Below are 27,724 nucleotides of genomic sequence, written 5' to 3' on the forward strand. Positions count from 1 at the left end.
TCTGGTAATGGGTGTGAAGAACAATGGGATTTATCCGGCCAACCTCAGATGCACAGATGGTTCAGAATCCCTTCCTGCCGCTGGGGACGGGGGGGGGGGGGGGGGGGGGGGAGCCCAAAGGAGGGGCGGCCCCACCAGACAGACACTGGCCCGATGACCTCCGAGGCCTGTCACTCCTGCCGCTCAGGTGTGTAATAATCTGTACAGAGAAGAGCTTTTGTACAGCGCACCTGTTTCAGGACCCAGGAAATGGGCCTTTACGGTTGTTACTGAGCGCCTGAGAACTCTCCCTCCTCTGCAGTGCTTCTCAACACTGCACCAGTCGCTCACCCTCAGAACATTCTGGAAAATGGGGGGGTTTGATTGTCACAGGTTTGGGGGAGGTGCTTTGGGGGACAGAAACAATGCAAGTGCCACCACGCAGAGCACAGCCCGGCAAAACAAAGAATTGCCTGTTTGACTTTTTGACTGTCCCGCAGAACATCCCAGTTGGTGAGATTTCCATTTACAGATTATCTGAGTCAAGAACCTAATTCCATTTTACTTGTAAAGTGTTTTTTGTGTAGTTTTGGTATACGCTAAAATTTCCAGGGCTGCAACTGTATATAAAGTAAGGGAATGTTGTACTTTATGTTGTAGAGAACTTTTGCAGTCACTGTTACCGTTTTGGAAATAGTAATAACTTTATCAACACTGTTAGTGGTATTTGAGTCAACAGTAGTACAGGCCTGCAAAAAGTCTGGTTTTTTAGCTCTCTGTAGACATCTCAGCTTCTGTAGTTACTTCCTTTTGTCTTCCTGGGTACATATCCCAATTATTTACATGTTGAAACACATAGTATTTTATTATAACTTACTTTCCTTTAATTTCCACTTGGTTTTGCAGTTAGATCTTTGGATTGATTATATTAAAACGTGCATAAATAGAAGAGTGGAGTAATTTGAAAAAAGGGAGCATTGGGTCTGACAGGGTTGAAAACAGCTGTTCTGCTGGGTTCAAAACACGAGCTAAGTTGTGGTCTGTGTTACTTACATTTGCCCCAGGTCTCTCTAAGTGTGGTATGAGAATGAAATGAGCCTGTGTAAAGTGTATAGCGTGGTGCTTTACTTACAGTAAGTGCTTGGATCTTTTTTTTTTTTTTTTTTTTTTTTTTGCGGTACGCGGGCCTCTCACTGCCGCGGCCTCCCATTGCGGAGCACAGGCTCCGGACGCGCAGGCTCAGCGGCCATGGCTCACGGGCCCAGCCGCTCCGCAGCACGTGGGATCCTCCCGGACCGGGGCACGAACCCGTGTCCCCTGCATCGGCAGGCGGACTCTCAATCACTGCGCCACCAGGGAAGCCCGGATCTTTTTTACTTATTATTTTAGTTTAATTTTTGTCCTTGAAGGATGGAAATGTGTTTTTTAGGTAGGATTTTAAAATTTCAACAGATTTCCATCATAGCAAATGATTTTTGATATGGAGTGTTTTGATAGAGAGTGGGTATGTTTTTTATACGTATCTAGTTGTATTTATGTCAGAATGTGAGATAATAAGCAAGGTATCAAAAAACAAGGTCTTAAGTCGTGTCAAGGAAGTCAACTCAAATGGATTATTTTCTCAACTTAAATACATGCTTGGTTTCCCAGCCTCAAATGTATGAAATGTGTTTCAAAGAATTTGCTGGAAAAAAATGTTTTCTGTACTTTTTAACAGGTTCTGTACATTTTAGTGATTTTTGGTTCTGTTTTTAAAAGATGTTTAAACGTTTTTAATCAATTTTTTTATTGAAGTATAGTCGATTTACAACGTTGTGTTAATTTCTGCTGTACAGCAAAGCAATTCAGTTATATATATGTGTGTGTGCGTATGTGTATATACATAAATATATATATACACACACGTACACACACACATTATTTTTTAAAATATATTCTTTCCCATTATGGTTTATCATAGGATATTGCATATAGTTCTCTGTGCTGTACAGATTTTTAGTTCTGGAGGCTGCTCTTTCACGTACATCCGTGCGTTTGGGTCTAAGAATTTCTGTTAAAAGATTAGGATGTGCTCTAATTCTGAAAGGTTTATAATTGCTTTTTAACCAGTCTCTGTACTCTAGTTTTCAATTTTACGCCCCCCTCAAAGTTGTCAGGATGATATTTTTGAGTCTGGTTGTTATTTTGCTATCTAAAATTCTTAAATTGCTCCTTTTTCTGATAGAATAAAATGCAAAAACCTTTCAGTGGGGTTCCCTGGGCCCTGCAGGATCTGACCGCTGCCTCCATCCCCAGTTTTTCCCCTTTCCCCTCCTTCAGCCCTGTATTCGTTGTTTGTTGCTGCATAACAGATTACTCCCAAACTTAGTAGCTTGAAACAACGAACACTTAACTTTCTCACACGGTTTCTGAGGGCTAGGAACCTTAGGAGCAGCTTATGTGGGTGATACTGGCCCCGGATCTTTCACAGAGTCCCAGTAAAGTTGTTGGGACAGCAGCCCAGTAGGGCTGCAGCAGGCTTCCCCCAGAGGAATGGGTCCAAAAGAGAGAGAGAACACACAGTCTTCTGTGACCTAGTTTTGGAAGTTACACGTCGTCACTTCTATCTCTTGCTGTTGGTCACACAAACCAACCCTGGTAAGTGTAGGGGGCGCCTCACACGGCTGTGCATGCCAGGAGACAGGGATCATTGGAGGCTGGCTACCACAGTTGACCACATGCAGAATACTCTCCCTCCCTCCCAAAGCCCCCAAAAGTCTCGTCCCCTTACAGCGTAAGGATCTCATCCAGATTGGTTTCAGGTACAGCTGAGGCGTCTCAAATGTAGTTCATTGCGTATAGCTTCTCAGGTACAAATTCCTCTCAACCTGTGAAGCCAAAGAGACATCTGCTCCCACCCTCTGCCACCACCAGTATACAGTATTGGGTCAGGCTTGGGATAACTGCTATAAAATGTTCCTATTCAAGGGGAGTTCTTGGTCCATAGCATTTCTGAAATCCCGCCAGGCAAATGATGGTAATTCCTTGACTGAGTGTCAACTCCTGGGTATAATTCACGCAAGCTGTCAGTTTTGCCCTTTGGGCATTCGGTTCACCCTTCCTTTTTCACAAAGGTAGAGCCTAACCTGTTTGCTACTGGGTTTTCTTAACTTGCTTCCTGCCAGCAAAGCCCTTAACTTGTTTTTAGGACTTTGAAGGCCTCTTCTCATTTTGTATTGTCTCTCATCTCCATTAGTTCAAGCTGGTAATGTTTCTGTCTATATAATTCTTTTAAAAACTTTGTGGGTCTTCCATGCGTTGTATTGGTCTTCTATTTAATTTTATTCCATTAGCCAAAAGCCACGCCCATGAACCTCTTTGAGGTAAGCCTTTTACTACCTCGAGCTCCTGCTGAGACAACACCCTTAAGCTTCCTCACAGCCTTATTGTTTGAGTGAGAGAATCTTTGAAGCACACAGTTCTGTGTAGCAGCCTTTGGTCTGACGGAAGAGTACTCTGAGACACCATCTTGGATCTTTCTGAGGTCTTACAGAGGACTTCCTAGTCACTCCCTCAGCGTAGTTTTTAGGCCGTGTTTGTCTGTCAGAGCCCTGGATTTGATCTTGGGTCAGAATCCATTCCTGAATTTGAGCACCGTCTTCAGTCTGGTGAGACTGCAAATCGTCCAAACCTTTGCGTCCTGGCTCCTCTATAACGGTTCTTCATTTCATCTTCTCATTTTTTACCATATATGGCAGAAGAACAGGGCAGCACTTGCAGCTCTCTGGTGGAAAGCCTCCTTAGCTAAGTCACCCAGTTCATTAGGCAGATTGCCCACTTTTCACACACCTGACGGGGTCGGTGTCAGTAAACCGTCTGCTCCTTCCTGACGGGGATACCCCTTCCTCTGGTTTCCAGTAACGTTCGCCTCACCTTGTGAAACACCGCAGGGCTTTTACTAACAGCTTCTTCGCTGACAGTGTCCTCAGAGACCGGGGCCCAGTGCCAGACCATTCCAACAGCTTAGGGTTGTGTTATTCAGTGAGGACTCTCCGTACTCACGTATGTGCGCGTTGTCCGTTGCTGCGTGACAGCTTATCCAGAGTTGCGCCGCTCACGACCACAAACACTGATCCCGGCTTCTGAGGATCCGGAATCTGGGAGTGACTTTACCGGGTGGCTCTTGTCGGCAGAAGCTGTTGGCCTTGCAGCCATCACCGGGCCTCTCTGTGACTCCCTCCCGTGTGTCCACACAGCCTGACACCTGCACCCCGCGCCCCCCAGCAGGCCAGCCAGGAGCAGGTGCGCGCCCGCCCGACACGGGAGTGCCCTGGGCGTGGCCGCCATCACCTGTGCCACAGCCCTGGGTCACACAGGCCAGCCCTGGTACGTGCGGGAGGGCCGCCCCAGGCTGTGAGCACCAGGGGAAGGTGCCTGCATCGCTTGGAGCCTGGCCGCCCGCCGGGAGCCCGCTGCTCGGTAAGGCGGGCTTCACGCCCTCTCAGCTCTCGTAGCTCCCCTGTCCGCGCGTGCTCGCTCCACCCCCCTGACCCCACGTGCCTTTCCGGGCCCCATGTTTAGTCAGCTTTTCTGAAGCCCTTCTTGACTTAGGCTCCCCGAGTGACATCACCGGGAGTTTTAGAGAACAAATTCAGTTACATGATTGTTGCTTTCACTGCGCTTGAAGCCCTCTGAAAGCAGAAGCAGTGTTGTATCTCAGAAACTTAACACTGTTCTGGCACAGATGTTTCTTTAATCAGTGTTTATATAGTTCTGGAAAAATCTAGGTACTTTATGATTATCTGCACTCTAAAATGGTGGTCAGTTACCTGCTTTACCTGCCTTTGAGCTTTTGGAGCAGGCTAGTAAAAGTAGGATTTAAGCTATGGCTTTGCATGTTTTTCTCTGCTATCGCGAGGGACATGAGACATTCTAATAATCCAAAATTTTAAGCCAGAGAAAATGTCTTGGCCTTTCCAGTGGTAAGTTTTGTGAAATGCTCTGCTAAAAGCACTTATTTTATATGGTGTTGATGTATCAAATATTTGTAAACTTACACTTACAAAGTATAATGCTAAGTATTATAGGGTCCACAGACATGTCTTTTCCTTTAAGGAGCTTAGACTTCATATGGTAAATAAACCATAATCTGAGGCAGTCGTTTTAAGTCCTGGTTGTAAAGATCAGAAATGTCTATTTTTACTTTGGGTAAATCTGTACGTTATCACTCAGAGTCTAACAAAACTGTGTAAGCCAACTTCTAACGTTGAGTTCCTGAAAAGTCATCTCTTTTTTTGCCCCCCCCCATTTGAAGTAAATATAGGTAGAATCATGCAAAAATCAAAATCAATTATTTTACTGAAAGTTTTTACATTAACATTTTTACATTAAAGATTTTTACATTAAAAGTAAGTTTTTACATTAAAATTCTTTCTCTCTGATCTGAAAGTGGCTTGAAAACCAAAATTTTGGTTGCAGTTATGTTTTTATCACTGTCTTTGAATTTTCCTTTTCATCTATCATAGTGGTATCTTGACACTATTTGTGAAAATTCTGTATGAACTTTTTTTGCCTTAGTGAATTTTTCCTTTGTAATGCAATTCCAATGAAATAAAAGCCATCTTTTTTTTTCTGTCTACCAGGAAATATCAGAATCAATTCCATAAAAATATGTTCCTTGATTCCTTTGTCTTGAGATTTTCTATGCACCACTTTAGAACATCTGTTGAGTTCTACTTTATGTATCGTCTGAACTTTTATGCTGTGATTTTGTGGAATATACCTCAGAAATTCTTCCTATCTTTTTGTAGTGATGAAACATTTTTGTTCTGTTTTTTTGAAGATGGACAGAAGAAAGAAATGCTTGTGGCAGGATTAACTTTTTTTTTTTCCCTCATGTTTCTATTTTTAGGGCTAATTTATTTCCATATAAAATTTCTCAGTTGAACCTTAACTCTTATTCATATCTAAAACTGTTTCTCAGGGGTGCCTTATACATTGTATCACTAGCCAGAGGCCAATTTTAAAACTATAATGTCCCTTAATTTCTGGGCCCAGCCATTTTAAGTCCTTCCTGGAATAAATCTTACATTTGAACTTTTAAAATCTGTGATTTCTAAGATTCTGGTCTAGAAAGTTTTCAGTAAGTAGCCTGCCTTACCATGTGGGAAGCAATGGAATATACTATGTGTATCTTTTTAAAGTGTTCCTGCGGTCTGTTGGAGAGGTATCTTGTGATATAAATGTGTTATGCCAGCCATATCATGTTGGTGTCATGCTGTCCTTTCACTCAGTTTAATGTATTTGGGTTTACTGTGAATCAGAGTGGAGAAATTAGAGAACTACGATAAAAGTTCAGAGAGGCTAGCAAGAGTTTAAAATATCTTGAATAAAAATTCCAGTGTAGTGGTATTTAATTCCCTAAAGAGTTCACACGTTATCATCTTCAGTGGCACTTCCCTAATTCAGGGTACTAACATCTCTTGCCTAGGTTTCAGTACCTTCCTAACAGGTCTTCCCAAGAGTACAGTTGCTGCTTCCCTGATATTCTTAGCACAACCAGGGGTCCTTTGAAAACTGAAATCTCATTGTGTCACTTCCTACGAAAGACCTGTAAAGGGTTTCCACTGCTCTTCAAGTGGCTTATCTGTGAGGCCTTACATAATCTGGCCCCTGCCTCCGTTTTGTTCCTCCAAAGCCTTCAGGTTCCCTCCAGCAACAGGATCATTCCTCATTTATCCCATGTACCAAAACGTTACTCCCCTGCGGGTTGGCTTAGTGCTCTCCCAGTGATCCCTCACATCTCCTCTCAGGGTCACTTGCTGAGATATCTACCCATTAAGATAGGTCGGTTACATGCTCCCATAGTATCATTCTTAGCAATTTACTTTTGTGAGCTTCCGGTCCATTTATGGAGATGTTTGATTAGTCTTTACCGCATGACTCGGAGCTCCCAGTACCTTTCAGCATTGGAGCTTAATGCCACCATTACTTGTTGAGTGAATGACTGGATTGGCCTATTGCTAATTTATTCATATGTTTCTAGTTCAGTCTATCCCAGAACTGTGTTTAGAGATTAGAACATAACTCACTCTGTAATTTAGAATTCCATGAGGATAATGATGGTTCCATCAAATTCTTGTACCGTGTGATCACTCTGTGATCAGACAAGTCACTTAACGGTAGACCTCATGTTTATCAGTTGTAGAAGGAACCTGACATAGTTGATCTGTAAGTTTGCCTCTGACTCACGTGTTCAGTGGCGTTAAGGGTTTCCCTCCATTTATCAGACAGGGTAGGCAGGGTTGTACTGTGAACACACAGCCGTGAAACCTTAGTGGCATCATAACAAAGATTGGCTTCTAACTGCACTGTCGCCTGGGTTGATTTGGGGGTTCTGTTTTATGTGCCCCCATTCCAGGACCCAGCTGACAGGACAGCCTCCATTCTGAACCTTGCTGGGCACTATACTAGAGGGAAGAGCTCTTGGAGGTCTCCTGTCTTGTATCAGTTACTCACATGCTCTGGCCAGAAGCCAGACACGAGGGTTTCATCACCTCAGCTCACAACTCATTGGCCAGAGCAAGTTACATGGCTCCACCTAACCGTATCTTTGACCAGGAGATACAATTCTGCCATAATGACCAGATGGCAAAGAACAAAAACATTTGGCAAACAGCAGTTAATGACAGACCTGCCCTTCCGGTCAGCCAGAGATTTGCATCACTGTCGTTCCCACAGACAAAGTGTACTCATCTCCCCCGCAGTGAACCCAGCCTGAAAGAGACCAGCTAGACAGCATCAAGCTTGGAATATTAGGATTTCCAGGTGATACACATATTTCCCTAGATCAGGTTTGGATGTGCTTCCCCTTGACCTGGAGATCTGTGAGTGAAAATATTATCTGCCCCCCCGCCCCCCATGCAGTTTACTTTGGAAAAACAGAGGCCTGATCAACGCAGTAATGCTCCCCTTTGGACAATGGAAACAGCAGTTCCTGATGCATAGCAACTCAAGACTCCCACCAGGCTGGCTTTATAAGGGTCTCCTATCCCTGGATGTGAGGAATATTCTTACGTAGGTACCAAGTGCAGGCTCCTGGAGGGGCTCCCAGTGCACTGGTTTGTGTGGCTCTTGGCATTGATACCCAGGAGATGCTTCCTTTCTTTCCATCATCTTCTTAGCCTCATCTGAAGTAGGTATTGGGGGCCAAAGCCCTTCACAGCCTGCTGCCTTCCTCTAGAAGCTAGGAGACCTGAGGGTACTTTTAAATCAATCTGGGCTGTTGATTTTTGCTTGTTTGTTGGCAGCACAACATTGTAGGCTTGTAACGTGGTTCCGTTTAGCTCAGTGTGCAAGATGGCCTGTCCTCTCAGTTCTTTACAGCTGTCTGTCTGTCTCCTAAATGCTAATCCCAGAAGCCTGTTAGCTTTTGCTGGAAGAGCTGCATCCTTAGTGTCTGTCTCTGTCTCTCTTTTTTCTCTGAGCATTTTGTTCAACTGAAAGCACTTAACTGTGTGTCCAGTTTTATCTGGGTCTCTGCTCTGAGACTCTAATCCATTCGTGTGTTTTAACCGTGGGTATCCGGGCCATACCTTGGTTTGAGAGGACAGGCCATCTTGCACACTGAGCTAAACGGAACCACGTTACAAGCCTACAATGTTGTGCTGCCAACAAACAAGCAAAAATCAACAGCCCAGATTGATTTAAAAGTACCCTCAGGTCTCCTAGCTTCTACAGGAAGGGAGCAGGCTGTGAAGGGCTTTGTTAGTCAAAGGCCTTCTTGATTTGTTAATTTACGGGTTGAGTTGAGAAGCACTTTTCAAGCACTGCAAATCCTCAAATATTTGGCCTCTTCTCTTTTATTCCTCCTTACAAACTAGTCAGTTTTTAAAATTTGTTTCTTTCTTGTAATATCAAACAAAGCAACCAACACACCATTTTAATATCCAGGTTTTTTAACCTCTTCTAGAGCTACAAGTTTATTAATTACATGATCTTTCCAAGATCATGGTAACTGACTTTTACCAAATATTTTGTACTACCTACTATGGAATGCCACCCTTTCAGCCTCTTGAGAAGTTTCCTTGCTGCCTGACCCCCAAGCTAATGGCATGTATTTTAGTCTTTGTGTTATAATAGTACCCCACTTCTGGGACCAGTTTATGTCAGTCAGGATAGCCAGGTTATGATGAGTGATTACAGACAGTCTCAAAAGTTTAGTTCTTGTTTGTGTCTTGTTTGTTTATCATGGATCAGCTGGGCAACCAAACTAATGCAGCAGGGGTCTCAAACATGGTGACAGGTGGGAGGAGCGCTTTGAAAACGTTGCATCTTCCACCGGCAGTTAAATACTCTGGTCCAGAAGTAACGTGAGTCGCTTTGACTCATAGCTCAATGGCCAGCATTAGTCACCTAGCCCCAGCACCTACAGGAGGCCAGAAACGATTTGGGGACCAAAACTAAAGGCTGTCTATTACACGTTCAGTGTTCACCTTTGAAGATGAAGAAAAGAGGGTATTTATTGTAAATTACATCCTATAACTCCCTGCATTTTTGTCGGTGTGCTGGCTTCTCATGTTTAGAAGACATTTGTGAAGACAGAGGTGTAACTTCAGCAGTTAATTTGCCTTTATAGGGTTTAAAACACACACACACACACACACACACACACGGTAAATTTGGAATTCGTCTTATTAATTGATTCATGTATATAGCTACAGTAAAATAATTTCTATTAATAATTTAAGTTGTTATTATAATTTGCCTGTTAACAATAATAATACCCCAGGGCTTTATGGATATAACTTCATTTAATCCTCAGTGCAACCTGATCAGGTAGGTAGCTTTTTCTGCCCTTTACTAGTAGGAAAAAAGGTTAAATTGGTTTCATTATTTATAGTACAAAGAGCTAATAAGTGGGTGCTGGGTTCTGTGTTAAGAGGTTTCTCTCCATGTCTTATCTCATTTTATCCTTATAATGGCAGTTACCTCATTTCACTAATAAGGAAATTAGAATTTAGAGATGTTAAGTCACAATTAGTAAAGGGCAGGATTGGGATTCTAATCCAGGTTTCTGACATAGAAAAATGTGTGCTCTTAAATAGTATGACTTCTTATATGTCTTTTTTTTTTTTGATAGAGTATTCTTTCCTTTTTTTTTTCTTTTTTGGGCTGTGCCGTGTGCCTTGCAGGATCCCAGTTCCCTGACCAGGGACTGAACCAGGGCCCCCTCCAGCAGTGAAAGCACTGAGTCCGAACCACTGGACCGCCAGGGAATCCCGAGAGCGTATTCTAATAAAGTCAATTTTTTTTTCTGTACAGTATGTTTTATATAAGAAAATAATTTATGGTACCAAATAACATTAAATTAATCAAAATCACTTGAAATTATGAAATATTTATTTTCGTCTATCAATGTGTTTGTTCCTTTAAATAAAGGAGGAGTGAGTTTAAGTGAGGGAAACAAACATTATTAAACAAAAAAGTTTTGAGATTATCAGAGCCCCTTCTATTTTTTAGCCACTCTAGAAGACACAACTGCAGAAATTACACAGGAGTTTTATGGTTTTGGTAAAACCAGGGGACTTGATTTCAGTTAAGAAAAGGAAGGAAATTTTGTAAGATTATTTTTAGCTTTGGTCCTACGTGAATAATAAGTACAACATATGAACTATCACCTCTTCCCGTACTAACCATGTTATAGTATTTTCCACAATTACCTTAAATTTGGACAAATCTTAGCATTCCTACAAGCCCTAAAGTAGTTTTACATATGTTTTTTTAAACCATTTTTTAAGTTGAAGTATAGTTAATTTAGTTTCAGGTATACAGTAAAGTGATTCCGTTTTGTGTGTATATATATATATAATGCATATACTTTTTCAGATTCATTTTTATTACAGGTTATTACAAGATACTAAATATAATTTCCTGTGCTATACAGTAGGACCTTGTTGTTTATGTATAGTAGTGTGTATATGTTAATCCCAAACTCCTAATTTATCTCTCTCCCCTCTCCGCTATCCCCTTTGGTAACCATAAGTTTGTTTTCTATGTCTGTGAGTCTATTTAAAGTTTTACATTTTTGATGGGTAAAACAGAGTATTAATAAAAGTGTATCAACAGCCGAGTCTTGATTGCTACATTGACTGGTAGGAAACTACAATAGGTAAATCTGTTATTTTTGATAGAATAACAGGGGATGGTGCAGTGTAGTCTAAACTTGACTTTATTTCAGCCTTCTTAGTTCATCACAGAGTCCTTCGCTCTCTGGAGTGGTAAATCATTTGGTATCCTCTGACTATTTTTATAGTAGATTATATAATAGTACCTAAATAAAGTACTTCTAAAGCCAAGTGAGTCCTTCATAATTTCCTTTTAACTAAAAGCTGATTCCCTTCTTTGAGGGAAACTCATATTACTAATTATTTCTATAAAAAGAAGATTATTTTGGCTCCGCATTTGGTGTATGTGGTGTCGAAGATACAGTAAGCAAAAGTGTTGGAAGTCCAGGGGAAGAAATAACAAATTTTAATGCTTTTTCTATTGCCCATACACCAAGATAAAACAATACTTACTAGAGAAGACTATACTTTACCCTTTACTATGAACCTCCGTCTTTGTGGGCGATTAAGAGTAGTTAGTTACACAGGGGAGCATATGTACCTGGCCTAGGCTCTCCTGTGACGTAATCTTCCTCCGCTCCATCCTGCATATCCAGGTGCCTGGGTGTTGTCAGCAGTTAAGCTTTATGAGCTGTCATCTAGTAAAGTACTCAGAAGAGAATCCTGCAAGAGAAGTGAGGAAATCTGCCCTTACTTCCCTAACTTACCTGGTTGTAGCTTCCCCACGCTCCTTGTACCCACGATGCTGTCAGTCATTTCTTCAGCTGTTTAAAGTCCTTTCTGCGTCTCTCTTAGTATTCTGAGTCCTCCCCGAGTACCAACCAGAGCTCAGCCATTCATGGGAAGGGCAAAGGAAGGCAAGAAGGAGGAATTAAACTACAGTAGAAAGACCGTGGGGTTCTGGAGTCAGGCCTCAAGCCAAATCCTACTTTCACCACTCGGACAAGTGACTTACCTTACTGAGCTTCACTTTCCCTGCAAAATAGGTATTATAATAATACACCTTCAGAATGAAGATTAAGTGTCTAATGTAGGGTCTAATATAGTGATTTTTTTTACTTAATGAGCTTCCCTCTTTTGTCATGTTCATCGTGTAAATAGCAGAGCGTGCTCTGTGTGTGCCAGTGATCCGCCAGACTGCTGAATCTCAAGCATTAAACAGCGTAAATAACTGTATCTGCATGAAGAGTCTGCAGACTTTCTGTGGACAGTCAGGTAGTAAATATTTTAGGCTTTGCAGGCCTTACAGTCTCTGTCACAGCTCTTCTGCTGTTACGGAGCAAAGCAGCCGCGGGCAATATGTAAATGAGCACGTGCGGCTGTGTTCTAATAAAGTATTTACAGAAACAGGTGGTGGGCCAGATTTGCCTCGCTGGCGACAGCTTGCCAAACCCTAGTCTGTATTATTGTCCGTACAAGGGAGACCTATTGCCAGAGATTTCATAGTCTTACATCGTAATACAGCCCTCCTTTTTAAAAATAAATTTAGTAAACTTACCTCACTGTGAGTTGAACAGTGGAGTCAGGAGGTTATATTTCTCCAAACGGATAAAGTCTGTTATTGTAGAAGAGAGTGTTTCCTGTACCACTGTTTAACTGCAACTTTATTTTAATGTTTGCCTTATTCTTTCTGTTTTTTGAATTTTATTTTATTTATTTTTCTATAGCAGGTTCTTATTAGTTAGCTGTTTTATACATATTAGTGTATACATGTCAATCCCAATCTCCCAGTTCATCCCACCACCACCCCTCAACCTTACTTTTTAATACTGAAAATTAAAGGCTTGGTCCCACCAAACATTTATATAAATCACACTAACAGTGGTCAGTACATAATTAGGAAATGTTGACTTCTATGTTACTCATTTGGAAAATCATGGTGCATTTCAGCAAATGCAAAACCACTGAGGATGCTTCTGTAAAGAAACTGTTCAACGTTGTCTGTTACTGTCTGTGCGTTTTCCAAAATTATTTAATCACAGAACTCATAGAACAGCTAATTATGTCCCTAGAACTATATTCAGAAGACGGTATTCTGAGGCTCTCTGGTCTCACTGACTTAGGAGATCATGCAGTTACTTAGCAATTCTGGAAGAAGAATTTACATCTCTTGCTCTTGAGTATACAGTCTACTATTTCCCCCCTCACCATTTCGTTCTGCTCTTAGCTTAAAGAAAACAACTATTACAGTTGACCCTTGAACAACATAGGTTTGCACTGTGCAGATCCACTTATACATGGATTTTTTTCTATAAAAACTACACCACTACAGGCCTTCCCTGGCGGTCCAGTTGTTACGACTCTGCGCTCCCATTGCAGGGGGCACGGGTTCGATCCCTGGTCAGAGAACTATGATCCCACATGCCGTGCCGAGTGGCCAAAAAAAGACTACACCACTACAGATCCGTGGTTGGTTGGATCCATGGATGCAGAACCGCAGATGCAGGGAGCCCACTGTAAAGTTATACTCAGATATTCGACTGACGGGGGGGCAGGGTCTATGCTCCTAGCCCCCGAGTTGTTCAAGGGTAGTCAGCTGTATTTGGAAATAATTTCAAACTTACAGAAAAGTTGCAAGAAAAAGAGGAGTACACCCATATATACTGATTGTTACCATCGTGTCCCGTTTGCTTTGTTTATGTTTTTCCATACACCCATTCTGTCATACATACACATGCACACGCATGTATTTTTTTTCCCAAACCATTTGAGATTAGTTGCCTATATCATGGCCCTTTACCCCTAAATATTTCAGCAAGTGTTTCATCTTTTATGATGTGGACATTTTTAAAGATTAGAGTCCCTTTGGTTTTTTTTGAATAGGGTGATCCCATTTTGGGTTTGTCTCATGTTTTCTCGGTTACATTCAGGTGTTGCATTACCAGCTAGCACATTATATAAATGATGTTATATTCTCATGGCATCACATTCAGAGGCACATATATCTCTCTGCCCCTCATTGGTAATGTCCTTTTTTTTTTTTTTTTTTGTGGTACGTGGGCCTCTCACTGTTGTGGCCTCTCCTGTTGCGGAGCACAGGCTGCGGACGCGCAGGCTCAGCGGCCATGGCTCACGGGCCCAGCCGCTCCGCGGCATGTGGGATCTTCCCGGACCGGGGCACGAACCTGCGTCCCCTGCATCGGCAGGCGGACTCTCAACCACTGCGCCACCAGGGAAGCCCCGGTAATGTTCATTTTGATCACCCAGTCAAGGTGTGGCCCAGTGTCTCCACTGTATCGTTGCTAGTTTTCCCTTGAATTCGTAAGTAATCTGTGGGAATCTACATCCTTTTGAGAGTCGATGTAGTAAAGTTGATAAGAGCTTATACTCAAGTCACAGCTGGGTTCGAGTCCAGCTAACTCTATGAACACAGGCAAGTTTATGATCTGTGAAATAGGGGAGGTAGTTGCCATCTCTTTATCTGTCTGTCTATTTATGAGCTTTAAATGAAAAAATGAAATAAGAATGTGAAGCTCAGGCCTGGCATGTAATAAATGCTTCGCAAATGTCAGCTATTATTTTAGTTCTGGAAATACGAATTAGTAGGCATAGTAGTAAAGCCTAAGGCTTTATAACCCAAAGCTAAAAAAGACTTCCCGAAGTCATTTCTTCCACGAAGATTAACATTTTATCCAAGATGAATGTGTTTTTAAAGTATCTTCTTACTGAGTTTGTTCTTTGTCTTGGTGTTCTTTCCTACCTGCTGTACCCTGTCCCTTCTGGTATGTGTGAGACAGGTAGTTAAGGGGTGAAACCACTGTCAGGAAATATTCTTTCTGGATTCAGAGTTGTTTGGTTTCCAGTTTCATAAAGATCTTAATTGAACAGACAATTTAAAAATCAGCTGTACCTGTTTTCTGTGTTACTACCACTGTGATAGTCTCCTGTAACTGTCGTCAAAGACTTTCTAAAAGAGGGGTAGACATGCTAGTAGAATTAGAAAGAAATGAGAGAGGTTTAGATGGACTTAAAACACAGGGAGCAGCCTCACATGTAGATATTATTAGAAGGTGCCACTAGGTGCTCCCTGTGGCTGGCGTGTGAAGTTCAGGGTAGAAAGTGGTATGGTGGTGGACTGGCAGAATTAGCTAGAGCTCGACCATCAGGGACCCCATTTTGCCACGCCAGGATCGTAAAGGCAATAGAGAGCCAAGGATTAAGTGTGAGAGTATCGTGATCAGACTTTTTTTTTTGGCCATACCATGTGGCTTGCAGGATCTTAGTTCCCTGACCAGGGATCAAACGTGTGCCCCCTGCAGTGGAGTCTCAGAGTCTTAACCGCTGGACCGCCAGGGAATTCCCCATACTTTTTGAGGAAGACCACTGACGGTAGCTACAGAAGGGAAGTGGAGAATAGTGTGATGCTAGAGGTGAGAAGGCTAGCTGCAGCCTGGATGTGACAGTGGGATGAGAAAGCACTGAATGATTTCTAGACATGAAGGAGAAGTTTATAAGATCTGGCGCCTGATTTGGAAATGGGGACGTAGGAAGCAAAAGGGAGCTGGAAAAATCAAGGCTTCTGACTGGGTGACTGGATGTACGATGGTGCGATTCACTGAAATTGATAAGACACAAGGAGGAACAGGTTTGGAGAGTCGGCAGATGGGGACGTTGATGTTAACACGAGATATGTCAGTGGAATATAGAGTAAGAGGTCTTTCTACATGTGCCTAACGTTCAACAGAAATCTGTGCTAGAGAGTAAGATTTTGAATTGTGTCATCAGCGTGCAAATGGTAGTTAAAGCCATGATAGTGGATAAAATTGCAAGAGTGAGTATGTGCAGGGCTAAGGACTAAGACTTGGTATAGCATTTGTTTGTATTAGCCTATAGAAACATGTTTAGTTTTCGATAAGTTTAAATTAGATGTTCAGTTTATTCAGTGCTGTTGCTTTAGGGTCTAACCCCCCAAAATGAGAAACATGTTTGTATTTTATTTGACTGCATGGGTTAAAAGGTATTAAATAACGGCAGATGACTAGCTCTCTGGGGTACATTGGAGGTGCAGAAATCCTCAGCATAAAGATTATAAACAGAAACAAGAGCTTTTTGAGCTGTTTTAACTTTAATTTTTAGGGAAACATTCTGATTAGATTGTAATTTTATGAGAGTAGAAAGAAACTAATTTCAGTCCCTTCCCTTTCACATTGCCAAACATCACACTGGGCAGGCAGACTCTTAATAAGCACAGCACTAACAGCCCACGTCCAAAGGGATGTCAGGGGTACAAATAAGGGACATGAGAAGGTGAGGATCAAAATTAAACTGAAGGGCTTCCCTGGTGGCGCAGTGGTTGAGAGTCCGCCTGCCGATGTAGGGGACACGGGTTCGTGCCCCGGTCCGGGAAGATCCCACATGCCGCGGAGCCGCTGCGCCAGTGAGCCATGGCCGCTGAGCCTGCGCGTCCGGAGCCTGTGCTCCGCAACGGGACAGGGCACAACAGTGAGAGGCCCGCATACCGCAAAAAAAAAAAAAAAAAAAAAAAGTAAAAAAGTAAACTGAATTTTGCCTAGGGCTGCCTTTCCTGTGCTTCTTAGCAACTTTAAGTCCTGAATATGTTATAAGTACCAAATTGACAAATACTTCACACTGACGAGAAACAAGAAGACTGGACAGTTTTACCCATACCTTAGCAAAGGTCTTCCTTTACTGTTTTATAGTCTAGAAGTAAAATAATTTCAGAGTACTGAGCTTTAAGTGAGAGGAGTAGAGAGTAATAGAATCTTTTACCATTTATTTCTTGTAGAAAATATAAGTATCGAACTGCTCTTTTTCTTGCCAAGTAGTCTAATCTGTCTTCAGCTATTTTAAGTGTTTACCCCGAGTATTTTAAGCACAAAAGCAAAATGCGTTTGTCTTTTTTTATTTTTTGCTTTTATGAAATTTAATCGTATTTTCTTTTAAGGAAGTCCATTCCAAACCAGAACAGTTTGTGGACCTTAAATAACTGTTGTAGGGCTTCCCTGGTGGCTCAGTGGCTGAGAGTCCGCCTGCCGAGGCAGGGGACACGGGTTCGTGCCCCGGTCCGGGAAGATCCCACATGCCGCGGAGAGGCTGGGCCCGTGAGCCATGGCCGCTGAGCCTGCGCGTCCGGAGCCTGTGCTGTGCAGCGGGAGAGGCCACAGCAGTGAGAGGCCCGCGTACCGCAAAAAAAAAAAAAAAAAAAAAAATTGTTGTAGTTTCACTGGCACATTTGTTCAACAAACATTTATTGTATACTTGTATGTGTTAGGCACAATACTGGATCTGGGGTAGACAAAGCAAAAAAGAATTCCTATCCTTCGTGCATCTTACATTTTGGGGAGAAGAGACAGACGATGAACAAAACAATAAGTAAATTCAGTAGTCTGTGAGGAGGTAAGTGCTACCCAGCAAAATAAAGCAGGGTAGTGGGATAGAACAGGGTTGAGGGGGAGAGATTCCGTATTTTTTGCAACATTTTACTATGAAAAATTTCAAACGTACTGTGAGGTTGCAAGCATTTTATAGTGACCACCCATGTACCCCGTGGCTAGACTCCACCATTAACATTTCACTCTACTTTGCTTTATCACACATCTGTTCATCTCTGCATCCATCAATCCTTCTTGTTTTGATGCATTTCTAAGTAAATTACAGACATCAGTGCATGTTTCCCTAAATACTTCAGCATACATATCATTAATTAGAGTTCAGCATTTATTTACTGTTTTTTTTTCTTCTGAGGTAAAATTTACATGCAAAGAAATTCACAAATACTTGGTGTATATTAGCTGGATTATGACAAATTCGCCTACTTGTCTAACCCATCCCCCAACAAGATATGGAACTTTACCATCATCCCAGAAAATTCTTTCATTCCCATTCCAGTCAATCCTTGCCCCCAGGCCTCAGAAGCAGCTACTGTTTTTCTTTTTTCTTTCTTTTTTTTTTTTTTTTTTTTACCGTAGATTAATGTTGCTTGTTTTGAAACGTCACATAAATGGACTCAGAGTGTGGACTGTCTTGTGCAGAGCTATTTTCCCTCACCCCAGTGTTTTGGGGACTTGCCCGGGTCATGCCATGCGTAGGTGGTTTGTTCCGCTGTGTTGCTGGGTGGTCCTCCGTTGTGTCACCGAACCGCAGTTTGTGCACCAGTCCTGATGATGGACGTTCGGGCTGTTTCCACTTTGGGGCTATTACGAATAATAAAACCGTATGAACATTCTCATTCAGGTCCTTTTGTGGGCTTGCATCCTCATTTCTCCTAGGTAAATACCTAGGATTGGGATTGCTGGGCCCTGTGCAACGTGTATGTCTGGTTTCATGAGATCCGCCGCTCCTTTTTCTCACTAACCGTGTCTGAGAGTTGGAGTTGTTCCTCATCCTCAGAGTTGTTCGGTGTGGTCAGCCTTCTCAGTTGTAGCCATTCTGGGGACCGTAGAGTGGAAGAGCTGGTGAAGAATGCTCTGTCTGCAAAGGGGACTTTTGAACCAAGATTTGAAGAAAGTGAGGAAGCGCAAGCCATTCTGAGTTTGACAGAGAGCAAGGAATCTAGTATGACAAGAGCAGAATGGAAGTAAGGGTTGCCTGGGCACAACAAGGAAGGGGAATGTGCACATCCTGTTGGACCTTGTAAGCAGTTTTAAGAACTTTGGCTTTTATTCTGAGTGAGATGGGAAATAATTGGAATGTTCTAACGGAAGAATGGCATGGTCTGACTTGTATATTAACAGATTACTCTGATTATTGCATGAAGACAGACAGAAATGGAAGCAGGGAAACCAGTCAGAAGGCTGTCGTAATGAGCCAGGCAAGAGCTGGGTGTTCGGATGCAGAACCTGGGAGCCCTTGCTGGAGCACTGTTCCTGAATAGGCATGGCTGTCTGGTTCTCAGGAAAGTCGTCAGGAAGCAGCCGAGAAAGTGATTCGGCTCAGCCCTTCTGTTGTGGTGGCAGTGGAGTCTAGCCCTCCCTGCATAAATGAGCAGGGGTTCAGTAACTTCTTAGGTGGCTTTTTACAAATTAGTCCTCACTTATTTACCCATAAGAAATCTTACACAATATTGTTGCTTTCAATAACCTGTTTTTAATTCAGTAACCCAAAAGGTCTAAATGTGGTCTTAATTGTTGTTATGGCTGACCGTTAAGGCCATTATTTTCTTAAATAAATATACTTAATGAATAAGTTGATATAATTTAATCTTTGTTTAGGAATTTGCCCAGTATAACCTTGAATAACTCTTTCTGGTTTGGTAATATTTATTAGAACTTACTATAGAGCAGGTAGAAATACCTTTTTCATTTTTTTCATTCAATTTAGTCTTATCCTTATTTTTCTATAATGATATTTTTTAGAATACTGGGTACCTGCAATAAAGGAAAACATAGTTCTAGCTGCTAAATAGATTACAAAGATAATCTTGTTTATCCCTCATCCTTAAAAGAATTGAGAGTCCCCCATACTACAAGAGAATACATCTTTTAAAGGAAAAGATATAAAGGTTAGTTAGACATAGCATCTAATCTTAAGGAGCTTAACATTTTGGAGATCAGTATGTAGACAAATAAATGATTACAGCACGATTTCTTACGTAGAGGATGTAGTGCTGTAAAAGCACAGATAGGGGAAGCAGAGGGAAGATCGTTTTATTTTATTTTTTTTAATCTTTATTGGAGTATAATTACTTCACAATGCTATGTTAGTTTCTGTTGGCAAAGTTAGTTTCTGTTGGCAAAGTTTCTATGGCAAAGCGAATTAGCCATATGCATACATATATCCCCGTATCCCCTCCCTCCCACCCTCCCTATGCCACCCCTCTAGGTCGACACAGAGCACCAAGCTGATCTCCCTGTGCTATGCAGCTGCTTCCCACCAGCCGACTATTTTACGTTCAGTAGTGTATATAGGTACATGCCACTCTCACTTCGCCCCAGCTTCGCCCTCCAACCCCATGTCCTCAAGTCCATTTTCTGTGTCTGTCTCTTTATTCCTGTCCTGCCCCTAGGTTCTTCAGAACCTTTTTTTTTTAGATTCCATATATACGTGTTAGCATAGTGTATTTGTTTTTCTCTTTCTGACTTACTTCACTCTGTATGACAGTCTCTGGGTCCATCCACCTCACTACAAATAACTCAATTTCATTTCTTTTTATGGCTGAGTAATATTCCTTTGTATATATGTGCCACATCCTCTTTATTCATTCATCTGTCAATGGACACTTAGGTTGCTTCCATGTCCTGGCTGTTGTAAAGAGAGCTGCAGTGAACATTGGGGTGCATGTGTCTTTTTTTTTTTTTTTTACAAACCCACAATTTATTGTTATATTGTTGCTTTAAACAGTCACATGCATTTTAAGAAAAGGGAAACAATCTTTTATATTTACCCATAATTTGGTTCTTTGTTCTCTCCTGATAAATCTGTTTCCATCTGCTATTGTTTCCCTTCGATCTGAAGAACTTCCTTTAGCATTTCTTTTTTTTTTTAAATTAATTTATTTATTTTTGGCTGCATTGGGTCTTCATTGCTGCTCACGGGCTTTCTCTAGTAGCGGTGAGCAGGGGCTACTCTTCGTTGTGGTTCGCGGGCTTCTCATTGTGGTGGCTTCTCTTGTGGAGCACGGGCTCTAGGCACGCGGGCTTCAGTAGTTGTGGCGTGTGCATGTGTCTTTTTGAATTATGGTTTCCTCAGGGTATATGCTCAGTAGTGGGATTGCTGGGTCGTACGGTAGTTCTATTTTTAGTTTTTTAAGGAACCTCCATACTGTTCTCCATAGTGGCTGTATCGGTTTACATTCCCACCAGCAGTGCAAGTGGGAATTGCACTGCAATTACATTCCCTCTTCTCCACACCCTCTCCAGCATTTATTGTTTGTAGATTTTCTGATAATGGCCTTATTGTGGTTTTGATGTGCATTCCTCTAACGATTAATGATGGTGATGGCAGAGGAGGCAAGAGCATACACGGGAGAAAAGACAGCCTCTTCCATAAGTGGGGCTGGGAAGCTGGACAGCTGCCTATAAAAGAATGAAACTAGAGCACTCCCTAACACCAGACACAAAAATAAACTCCAAATGGAGTAAAGACCTAAATGTAAGGCCAGACACTATCAAACTCTTAGAGGAAAACATAGGACAAACACTTTTTGACATAAACCACAGCAAGATCTTTTTTGACCCACCTCCTAGAGAAATGGGAATAAAAACAAAAATAAACAAATGGGACCTAATGAAACTTAAAAGCTTTTACACAGCAAAGGAAACTATAAAGAAGACAAAAAGAAAGATCATTTTAAACCAGACTTTGAAGAACAAGTGGGAATTTCCTTGGGAGTGGGGCTGGCGTATGGTCCATCTGTGTGAGCAAAGGCACACAACAGATGTTTAAGACACAGTACTGTCCCTTCAGATGGGTCTTATCTACCGATACCTAATGTCACTCTTAATCAATAAAAATGATATTTTCTGACTTCTCAAATTTGTGATATGCCCTGTTTATAACCAGTTAACCATTTTGCATTAATTACCAATGTTTTTATCAAAGAGACCATTACCACCTGAAAAGGCAGAAATTTTCTAGGGGTAAGCAAAAATAACAAAGGGGAAAGTAAAAGAAAAAACATTAAGTGCTGGAAAGAAAAGAGGGAAAGACGGGTAAGAAAAGAAAGAGATATGTATATAAAACAAATAATAAAAATAAGTAGCAGAGTGACTTGCTGGACTTAGGGTCTGAGGAGGAAGCTAAGATTCCTGCCTGGGTCTCTTGTCTCTAAAGCCCACGCTCTTCCAGTGCGCCCGGTGGGCTGAAGTAACAAAAGTGAATATTTGGAGCCTGCAATTGCAGGGTTCATGGGGACACGAAAGTGCGCCTCTGAACTTTCCGAAGATCATCGTTCAGTCTTTTCTGATCCTCTTCTTTATTGTTCACGTTGCTATGTATAGAAAACATTATCATTACTTGCAGCGCAAGAGGCTTTTAAAGTAAATTGCCTAATCGTAAGTTACGATTCATCTGATTCCATTTTATGTAAGGTTGACTATCTTAAAATTCTTTAGATTATTTAATAGTATTTACTTTGTTCCCTGTAAGATCAGATTTGAGAGGGTATACCTTTGTTATTTTATGAAAAATGGGAATTGATCCTGGTGTTTTGATGATTAACTCTTAAATTGCACCTGAGCCTAGTTATTATAAATATTCTATGATATAAAGAAACTTTACCCTCCCAGGGTGTCAAGCTAGTAAGTGGTCTTCACACACAGCTACTTCCTTTTCTTAAAATAATCTTTTAACTCCTGTTCTAGCTTAAATGTCACTTGGCACTAGTGAAAGTGATACTGTCCTTGAAATCCCTTTCCTATTTATATTTCCCATTAACACATTGTTCTTTTCCTTCACAGCACTTATCACACTTTACAGTTTATTTTTAGGGCTGTTTTATTAGTGTCTGTCCTCCCTACTACAGTGTCAGGAACCGTGCTATTTTATTTACCATTGTGTTCCCAGGAGAGGCACATAGTGGGCAGTCAGTAAATATGGACTAAGTTAATTAATGAGAAGCTTAAGCCCAGCTGTTCTGCCCTGTATCTCCAGTTGTTGTCCTATACCAGCATTTCCCAAACTGCATTACAAAAGTTCTCCATGAGCTATTAATGGATACTTTCTGAAAAAATGATTCTGTGGTCATAGATTTGGAATGACTGAACCCTCTGTCATGAGCAACCACAGTTTACATTGCCGTGTTAAAAGCTTTCATTCCAAAAGTTTAAAAATCCAACGTTATTTTTTTTTTAACTGTCAAACTCATTATTGGACTACCTATTGATAATTTGAAGTTAAGTATTCCAGTGAACACAGTTTGGGAACGCTGGCTTATTCAGTGCTGCAAGTAGATGTATTTAGAAGTTTCATTGACAGATATTATCTTCCAGGAACATCTGGCATTTTATATAATTGTAATTTAGGATCGGATCATCTTAGTTATTTAGTCAAGGCATTCAATAAGTAATTATTGAATTGAATTCATAGCTCATCTTATTCTAATTTATTTCATGTATTACTTGGCTTCACCATTTCACAGCTTCCTACTCAAAGCAAAAATTTCATTTTCACTTATAATTTAATGTTACTTTAATATAATTTAATGTTTTTTTCTTGGAAGTAGATGTATATAGTTTGGGGTTTTAAAAATACGTTCTTTACCTGGAAAGCTGCAAGTGTAATGTTTTACTCTGGAACTAAACCTGACTTAAATGGGAAGGGTTTTACTGAACTAAATAAATTGTGTCTTTCAGAAATTACCTTTGTTTTAGAAAATCATGTAGTGAGATGTACTCAAATATTTTTTGTCAAAAAGAATTACAAAGAATTTTAGAAAATAAGGGAAATAAAATTATAGAAGAGTATTTCAAAATTATATCACCAGGAGGTGATCTGTTAACTGGTGTACATACTTTGAAACTTGACACATATGTGTGCCTGCTTGCATCTGTGTGGTATGTGTGTGTGTGTGTACATACACAGATACCTACATACATATTCATTCAACAGATATTTAAGCACCATGCTTTGTACTCGGCACTGTTTTCGGGTGGTTATTTAGCAGTGAACAAAATAGACAAAAATCCCTGCCCTCACGATGCTTAGATTGCGGGGGGGAGGAAGGGGTGACAACAGTAAACAAACCAAGGATATGACATGTCAGAGGACTGTAAGAGCTTTGGAAAAATATAGCAGTGAGAAGAATAAAGGAGCATAGAGAGAAGGATTGTTACGTGTTCAGCTGCTTTTAGACTTTTTCCTATATTTGTGTGTGTTCAATTATGTCTTTTGCTTTTAAAAAAGATTAAATACAAATATCCTGAACATACAATTTTCAGATCTGTCTTTTTACTTAATAAATTGATGGGTTTTTCCATTTCATTAAATATTATTCTGAACCATTTAAAGGCTATGCATGTTCCATTTTCTAGAATATGGTCCGTTTTCTAGACAGCAGCCAGGCTGATCTTTAAAATCCTTCAGCCACTGTTGCTCTTAGTACAAGGACAAGTCCGTAACATGCCCCATGTCCCTGCATGATTTGACCCTGACCCCCTTTGCACTCTCACCCCCCTGTGCTGCAGCCACACCGGCACCTGTGTGTGGTCTCCTTCCCATCCTCGAGTCTTTGTACATACACAGGGCTACAGTAAATAGGAAGGTTTAAGGTTATAGTTACACACCAGTTGTTGAGGAGTGATTTTTAAGGCTTAGAAGAACATATTTGTTGTATATTGTACATATCTTGGCTCCTTATGTTCCTTATGAGGAAATTTTGTCGAATATTTTATAAAACAAGAAAACACATGGAAGATTTTTTTAAAGCAGTATTTACTATAATATTGATAAAAAGTTTGATTTCATGATTCTAGGAAAATGGATATAAAGATAAGGAAGTCTTTCTACAGAATGCTGTTAACACTAGGAAGAATAGGAATGGTAACAAGCATATGGTAAATCTTCAGCTTCTCTAGTAATGAAAGGTACACATTTGCTACCATGTTTTAGGTAGGTAGTGTGTCTCAGCCATTTTATCTTAACCACAATCCCATATGGTAGGTACACAGTATACATTTATAGGTAATAAAACTTGCTGGTATGAATATCTTGTCCCGAGTCCCAAAGTCATGGAGCTAGTAAACCGTGGAGCCAACCTTCCAATCCAGAGCGCTCCCGATTACAAATCATGTTCTTAAGCACCACACTGCAGTGCCTGTAAAAAATCTAAAGCCCTTAGGGGTCCCATTTCACACCTAGAAAGTCATTTTCATTGTGGTCCATCTAGAGAAGTGAATGAAATAGCCAGGAAATTTCTGAAAAAGAATCATGAGGAGTGGATTTAGTAAACTAGTCAGCACTAGATAATAAAATGTAGTCTGCGGCTGCACTTTGAAAAACACGTTAAATACTAGCAGAGGAGGCAGTTGAGTAGAGGAGGGCAAAAGAACTTGGAAATACTCCCAAGTGCAAGTGGAATTCTGAGAAAGGCACATTTTTAGTCATTAAAATAGGGAATAGGTGATTTTTTTTTTTTTTTTTTTTGCGCTACGCGGGCCTCTCACTGTTGTGGTCTCTCCCGTTGCGGAGCACAGGCTCCGGACACACAGGCCCAGCGGGCATGGCTCACGGGCCCAGCCGCTCCGCGGCATGTGGGATCTTCCCGGACCGGGGCACGAACCCGCGTCCCCTGCATCGGCAGGCGGACTCTCAACCACTGCGCCACCAGGGAAGCCCGGGAATAGGTGATTTTATGCATGACGTTCCTATACCCTTCGAGATGGCTTGCTGTCTCTCCGTATACAAAAAAATAAACCGTCTCTCACATGTTCACCTACACAGAGAAATGCTAATGGATTAAGGACAAAATGCAAATGAAGAATAGTGTGCCTCGCTCCCCCGCTCCCTCCTTGAGTTTGATGTAAGTAGGGGGCATAGGTCACAGAAAATTTCTCTTGCTCTTTGAGGGTATCTGAGAGGAGAAGAGTACACCTGTGATTGATTTCCCCCCTGGGGCTCAGAAGCACCCTGTGTCAGAGGGCACAAGGGCCAGTACACACGCCCATAGGCTGTTCGGAGTCACCCCTCCCCCCCTCACACTTAGTTTCTACCAGCTCCCAGGAGCCACAAGGCAGCCTGAATCAAAGATAAGTTGAGTTATAAAAATGAAAGGTTTTGTTTACACACCCTAGTTTGTGACTATACGATTTATACCTGTTACTAAGGATGACAGAATCATAAAGGAAAAGGTTAATAAATTTGACTAATAGAACTTTCCTGCGTGGAAAAAATCCTCTAAACAAAATCAGAAGTCAAACTTCAGGAAAACAGTTGTCAGTTTTATTACATGGGGGCTAATTTCCTTAATATTGAAAAGGAAAATAATCCACATATTTAAACATCAATGAGAAAAAGAAAAGCAGCACTTTTGAAAATGAACAAACAGCAACACGTAAGGGAAGAAAAACTCATTGTAAAGAAATTAACCTAAAATAAAATGGGTCATTTTAAAATTGAAAAGAGATGTTAAGGAGTTACTGCAAGGAGTGGTAGGAATGTGTGCTGTAACTTCATATACCCTTTGAGCGCTTCCGTCTCTTGTCCTACAGATGCTTTCACGGGCTCACAAAGGTGTCTCATACCTATAGTAGTACAGGATTGGTGTTTGCAGCGCTCAGGGAGAAGGATAGGCATTTAAGTTGCTTCCAGGGTTTTTTCCCTATCAGTTCGTGTCTGGTTAAATAAGTTACGGTACATCCACATAGTGGAATACAATGCAGCTGTTGCAAAAATGGTAGTGAAAGTATCAGTATGGAAAACTCTCCGAGGTATGTCAAGGGACCAAAGCCCTAGGGATAAAGCTCTGTATGTTGCGCAGCAGAATCCTAGGTGTGAGTTGATATATACGTATATGTAACATTAACAGAGGCTACGTATGAAGACTGGAATTTTTTGTTTTCATACTGTTGGAATGTTTTTCATCCTTCAACTTGTATTTTATATACAGTATTTTAAAAACTAGCTTAAATTTAATGAAATGTTTATCAAAATTCAATGATGATGGGGTGGGTGAGAACAGATATTTCTGTGGCAGCTGGTGAAAATCTTTCTGTGTGGCACCTCAACCAAAGCTTATTTTGAGCACCTGTAACTGCCAAGCATTGTACTAAACATTTAATGCGCATTTAGCTTACTTAAATCTCCAACCATCCGTGGAAGATTCTATTTTTCTTTTCCTGGAGGAAACAGATTTAGAAGAATGAAGTGTCTTGCCAGGAGTCACAACCTCTGGAGCCTTTGCCTTCAATCCCTATACTTTACTACCGTTCAAAAAGGGCTCCAGAAATTGAGAAGAAAGGTTATTACTCGAAACACAGACCAGGTTTGAATCTGTGTCAGCTTCGTGAATGAAAAATGGAGACAATAATCTGTACCCTTCTTTGGAATGATCATATTAGTTGATTTGTATGACATTTATGAAACACTGTATGAATAAGCAATTAGAATCGATAAAATATTTTTTATACAAAGCCTGCTTTCGTCATACAGTACGTTCGAATGTTTTAACCCTCTTTTTAAAACAGTCTCATCTGTAGAATGCAAACTTCTTTTTTAAAAATAAATTTATGTATTATTTTTGGCTGCGGTGAGTCTTCGTTGCTGTGCACGGGCTTTCTCTAGTTGCAGCGAGCGGGAGCTACTCTTGGTTGCGGTGCGCAGGCTTCTCACTGCGGTGGCTTCTCTTGTTGCGGAGCGTGGGCTGTAGGCACGCGGGCTTCGGTAGTTGTGGCACGTGGGCTCAGTAGTTGTGGCTCGCGCGTTCTAGAGCGCAGGCTCAGTAGTCGTGCTGCACGGGCTTAGTTGGTCCGAGGCATGTGGGATCTTCCCGGACCAGGGCTCGAACCCGTGTCCCCTGCATTGGCGGGCGGATTCTTAACCACTGCACCACCAGGGAAGTCCCTATAAAATGCAAACTTTAATAACAGTTTTAGTCAGTTTTTGGAATCTTTTGTATAATTTAACTCTCAATTTTGGTGTAGTACCTTTTCTTAAATTGAGGAAATAGGGCCCCGGTCCGGGAAGATCCCACATGCCGCGGAGCGGCTGGGCCCGTGACACATGGCCGCTGAGCCTGTGCGTCCGGA

At 41.4% G+C, this 27,724-nt stretch overlaps 1 protein-coding gene across 3 annotated transcripts in view; it reads left to right on the forward strand.

Annotated features, from left to right (window-relative positions):
• Window positions 1-27,724, forward strand: part of EPC1 (enhancer of polycomb homolog 1) — a 95,160-nt gene that overhangs the window by 37,555 nt on the left and 29,881 nt on the right. The gene's annotated exons all lie outside the window — the stretch shown is intronic.

Source organism: Pseudorca crassidens, chromosome 1 (assembly GCF_039906515.1).
Source record: "Pseudorca crassidens isolate mPseCra1 chromosome 1, mPseCra1.hap1, whole genome shotgun sequence".
Classification (NCBI taxonomy): Eukaryota; Metazoa; Chordata; class Mammalia; order Artiodactyla; family Delphinidae; genus Pseudorca; species Pseudorca crassidens.